This window comes from Bison bison, unplaced genomic scaffold, assembly GCF_000754665.1.
Source record: "Bison bison bison isolate TAMUID 2011002044 unplaced genomic scaffold, Bison_UMD1.0 scf7180017864331, whole genome shotgun sequence".
NCBI classification, from domain to species: domain Eukaryota; kingdom Metazoa; phylum Chordata; class Mammalia; order Artiodactyla; family Bovidae; genus Bison; species Bison bison.
Window position 1 is genome coordinate 6,255,379 of NW_011494903.1, and position 5,510 is coordinate 6,260,888.

General features: G+C 43.4%; 1 protein-coding gene across 1 annotated transcript in view; it reads left to right on the forward strand.

The window, feature by feature from the left end:
* Positions 1-428: 428 nt before the first annotated feature.
* Positions 429-5,510, forward strand: part of RANBP3L (RAN binding protein 3-like) — a 122,694-nt gene continuing 117,612 nt past the window's right edge. The window contains exon 1 of the mRNA XM_010853777.1: positions 429-497. The gene's annotated coding sequence lies outside the window, so the exon portion shown is untranslated. The remainder of the gene's footprint in view (positions 498-5,510) is intronic.

Genomic DNA, 5,510 nt, shown 5'->3' on the forward strand with positions numbered 1-5,510 from the left:
GAAGGGGAGAGATTTGTTGAAGTTCCTGACTGGTGATGGGTAGATGAATTTTTTCCCCTTTGGTGGTGAGGGGAGGTCTGGGAAAGTCATACCAAAGTTAATATGCAGGTCCCCTGACAATTCTAGACCACAGGCATTTCCTGTCATGTAGCCGATGAGCCTGACAGGACTGTGAGGGAAGCATGAATGCTGGTGGTACAGACAGGGTCTGGAGCACTCCCTGGAGGCCATTCTTGTGCAGAGCCCACCTGGTTCTGTCACGTGCCCCTCACTCTGGGAAGGACCTGACTGCTTTCTAAGAGTCCCCCTTGTGGGGCCCCTGCAAACCTGGCCCTGGGAAGCCCCCTTTTCCTCTGCCAGGAAAGCTTCCAGCCTCCCCTCCAACTGCAGGGAGCCACGTCACAAGAGCAATGATGTTTCCAGAGGCTGGGGGAGCACTGCATCTGCCCACGCGATCACCTTTGGCTTTGCTGTAAATGCAAAGACTGCGTGAAAAGGTATAGCAAATGCTTCTTGAAGCAATTGCCTGGAGAGAAAAGCAGGAGGCCTTCAGACACTTCAGGTATCCCCCAGATATCAAAACAGAGGCACCAGCAAGGCAAGCAGGCATCTTCCTCTGTCTTCCTTTGGTCACTCTTTTCCTCTTTAGCCAAATCTCTCCATAGTTCTACCTTGGATTGGCCTGTAGGCTAACCGTGGACAGGCCAGCCACCTGGGGTCTAGAGTGTGTCATTTCTCCATTCTTGACCCCACCCCCACACCTGGGATTTAGCTGCCATCCTCCTCTGGGTCTGCCATCTCCAAGAAGGAAGGCAGATGGTTTGGGAGACATGTCCGTTCTTTTTATGCACATTTATTTTGACATTAAGTTCTGCAATGTTGCAATGTTTGCTTCATGAATAGAATTTCAGTGTGCCATACTGGTATTTCTATTTCTCAAACAGGGCTCCCTAAGGGCCCATGCTGTTTCTTAAGTGCAGGTCATGACTATAGTGGGTAACCCCTCTATTTCTGCTCTTTGTGCGGTTGACGGTACGGTGTTAGTCCGAAAGCCAGACTTTGTAATTAGCTTTGTGATTTGGGGAATATTGCTTCTTTCCTCTGTGCCTGAATTTCCTCATCTAAAATTTTTAAAAGGGGTTTTCTCAAGTACTGTTTTAGGTCCCTTGCTGCTCTAAGGGATTAAACTTCTAACTTTCTTCACAAACTTTCAAATGATCTGAATTAATAGTTTCTTTGTTTATACAAGTCAGTATATATTCTAGTTAATTATTTTATTAACAAGCACCACTAATAATGTCTTTGCAAGGGAACTATTAATAGATCATACTGGGAGTAGGGCCATGTAGAGCAGGGCATTGGTTATACAATAAACAAGCCAGGAGGGGGCCCTCTGGTGACTTCAGAGAAAGCTGGAAAATACAGCTGGATGGAAAACATTGAGACAGAGCATTGCAGAGGGTTTACAGAGGCAACACACACACACACACACACACACACACACACACACGTGGAGACAGCTCTTCTCCATGTAACCTATTGCATAGCCAATAAAACAAGCAGTGGAAATTTCCAGCACAACTGACAAGCAGTTTTCAGTTGTTAACTCTCTGTTCCCTGAATTTTGCAGAGGTTCATGGTATCTGCAGGCTGTGTATACACTTTGCTTTAGAAATTGTAAATTTTCCATGTCTTCTTGTCAGCTCAGTACTCTAGTTGTTTCATGTTGGAAAACTTCCTAATGTTTAAGTTCAACTATTCATTTGTTATCGAGACTATGATGAGATAATTGGACAGGCTTTTTAAAAATAACATTTTAAGAACACTAATGATTAGTGTGTGCATGTTCAATCATGCCCGATTTTTCGTGACTTCGTTGACTATAGCCCTACAGGTTCCTTTTTCCATGGGATTTTTCATGCAAGAATACAGGAGTGGTTTGCCATTTTTTCTTCCAGGGGATCTTCTCATCCCAGGGATTGAACCCGAATCTCCTATGCCTCCTGCATTGGCCCCCGGATTGTTTATCATTGAGCCACCTGGGAAGGCCCTAATGATTAGTACCAAATAACAAATAAAAAGTATGTCCTGTGGTTCTCTGTGTTGGTATCAGTTTGGAAATGAGAACATTTATTTTTAAACCAGTGAACAGATTTGGATGAAACACTCACAATTATTCAGCCTACTTTCCCAGTAGGAATGAAGGTTCACTGAAATTTCCTTAAAGGCTTTTAAATTTCCCTCCTTCCAAGCAAATGGCACCTTGGAGGTGGAAGTGGTCTGAGCCCTGATTCAAAGAACTCTGACTTTAGCTGCTACTGTCAGAACTTCCTGACTAGAACAGAGAGTGACAGTCACCCCGATAAAAACTCTTAAAAATGGTCATGACTGAATGTTCATTGTTTGCTTTCAAAGATAGATACTATTATTTCCATTCTTGTTTTACATTTGGGAAAATGATTTTAAAGAGGTCAAGTAATGTCAAGTGATAGATGAATGGATAAAGAAGTTGTGGTACATATATACAATGGAATATTACTCAGCCATAAAAATGAAAAATATTGGGTCCTTTGTAGAGGCATGGATGGACCCAGTGTCAGTCATACAGAGTGAAGTAAGTCTTTCTATAAAAACAAATATGGTATATTAAAGCATATATGTGGAATCTAGAAAAATGGTAGAGATGAACTTATTCGCAGGGCAGATATAGACAATGAATGCATGGACATGGCACAGGTGACTGGGATCAGTTGGGAAATTGGGATTAACATATACACACTACCAGCTGTCAGACAGATAGCTAATGGGAACCTGCTGTGCTGCACAGGGAGCTCAGCTCAGTGCTCTGTGGTGACCTAGAGGGGTGGGATCGTGGGGGTAGGAATAAGAGGGAGAGGAAATAGGTATTAATATAGCTGATTCACTTTATTTAACAGCACAAACTAACACAACATTGTAAAGCAACTGTAACCCAATAGGAAATAAATAAATAAATAGGTCAAGTGGCTTGCCTGAGGTCACATAGCTAATAAGTACAGAATCTGGATTGAATGCAGGTCATGTGACGGCCAGAGATTGAATTCTTAACCATCTTGTTTCACTGTTCATGTGGAAAGCTTTTTTTCTGGACCTATCTTCAGCACTAACCTTTCTCCCAATACCCTGTACCACCCAATTAATCTTAGGGTGAGGATTTAACCAAACAATTCAATGCTGTTTCATAAATATTTATTGAGATTCTACTATTTTATATGTACCATACTAAATTATGCCACAGAGATTATGCAGATAAACAGTCAAAGTCACAAAATTTATAGTCCTGTGGCGGGGAAACTCAGCTTGTCTGGAGGTTCAGTGGTGCAGTATCCGCCTTCTAATGCAGGATATGTGGGTTCAATCCCTGGGTTAGGACGATCCCCTGGAGAAGGGAATGGCAGTATTCTTGCCTGGGAAATCCCATGGACAGAGGAGCCTGGCAGGCTATAGTCCATGGGGTCACAAAAGAGCTGGACATGACTTAGTGACTAAATAACAACATAGTGGGGAAAACGTATGTATAATTATAGCTGCAATTACAGTGATAACAGAATGTGATAGTATTATAGAGAGAGCAATAAGGCTTGGAGGAAAGGAAGAAATACTTTTAAATTGGAAATCTGGGTTGTTTTCAGGGGATACTTGAGCTGGATTTTAAAGGATGGGGGACTTTACAAATTAGGGGCTGCAGGGGTAGGGTATTGCAGAGAGAAGAAACAGCAGGAGAAACACAGCTAGGTTCCCAGCCTACAGCTGGGACATCGCTCTTTGTATGAATCTCCCAGGTAGGTAAATGAGGCAGGAACCTACAGAGCTACTGTGGGGGCTGGGATTCCCCATCCACAAGAGAAAATGAGGTGATTACACAGTAAAATTCCAGGCTGTTGTAAAAGAACTATGAACTTCTCAAATAAAGGTGTCATTAGTGTGATGGAGCTCAAGATAGAAGTTTCCTCTTCTCATCAAGAGCCACCATGGACACTGCCCCTGTGTGAGGCAGGCAAAACCACATGACCCCATGGATAGTAGCCTGCCAGGCTCTGCTGTGCATGGAATTCTCCAGGCAAGGATGCTGGAGTGGCCTCCTCCAAGGGATCTTCCCAACCCAGGGATAGAGCCCAGGTCTCCCGCATTGCAGGCAGATTCTTTACCATCTGAGCCATCACCTTGGTCCCCAGCAATGCACAGACTGACCTGGGGCAAACAAGCTGAGAGTCATCAAGACACACCTATATGGTGTACCAGTACAGCTGGTATGATGTTATGTTGGCGGTTATTCTGATTGGTACAGTCCAGGACATTTGTTGTTCAGTTACTCAGTCATGTCTGACTCTTTACAACCAATGGACTGCAGCACACCAGGCCTCCCTGTCCTTCACAATCTCCCGGAGTTTGCTCAAATTCATGTCCATTGAGCTGGTGATGCCATCCAACCATCTCATCCTCTGTCATCCCCTTCTCCTCCTGCCTTCAATCTTTCCCAGTAACAGGGTCTTTTCCAATGAGGCTCTTTGCATCAGGTGACCAAAGTATTGGAGCTTCAGCTTCAGCATCAGTCTTTCCAATGAATATTCAGGACTGATTTCCTTTAGGATTGACTGGTTTGATCTCCTTGCAGTCCAAGGGACTCTCAAGAGTCTTCTCCAACACCACAGTTTGAAAATATCAATTCTTTGGCACTCTGTCTTCTTTATGGTTCAGCTCTCACATCCACACATGACTACTGGAAAAACCATGTGTGCTGTGTTTAGTGGCTCAGTGGTGTCCAACTCTTTGTGACCCCATGGACTGTAGCCTGCCAGCCTCTGCTGTCCATGGGATTCTCCAGGCAAGAATAGTGGAGTGGGTTGCCATGCCCTCCTTCAGGGGATCTTCCTGACCCAAGGATTGAACCCAGGTCTCCCATATTGCAGGCAGATTCTTTATTGTCTGAGCCACCAGGAAAAAACATAGCTCTTACTACATGAACCTTTGTCAACAAAGTGATCTCTCTGTCTTTTAATACACTGTCTAGGTTTGTCATACCTTTCCTTGCAATGATAAAAATGTCTTTTCATTCCATGGCTGCAGCTATCGTCCACAGTTTTTTTGGAGCACCCCCCCAAAAAAAGTCTGTCACTGTTTCCATTTTTTCTCCTTCTATAAAATAGAATACAATAGAATGGGAAAGACTAGAGAGCTCTTTAAGAAAATTAGAGATAACAAGGGAACATTTCATGCAAAGATGGGCACAATAAAAGACAGAAATAGTATGGACCTAACAGAAGCACAGATATTAGGAAGAGGTGGCAAGAATATATAGAACTATACAAACAAGGTTTTAATAACCCGGATAACCACAATGGTGTGATCACTCACCTAGAGCCAGACAAGCTGGAATGTGAAGCCCAGGACATAGGGCTTTTAAACACTTTTGAAAAAGGGGACCCCCTTTTAAGATGATCACAATATCTTGAAGCAAGGAAACTCCATAT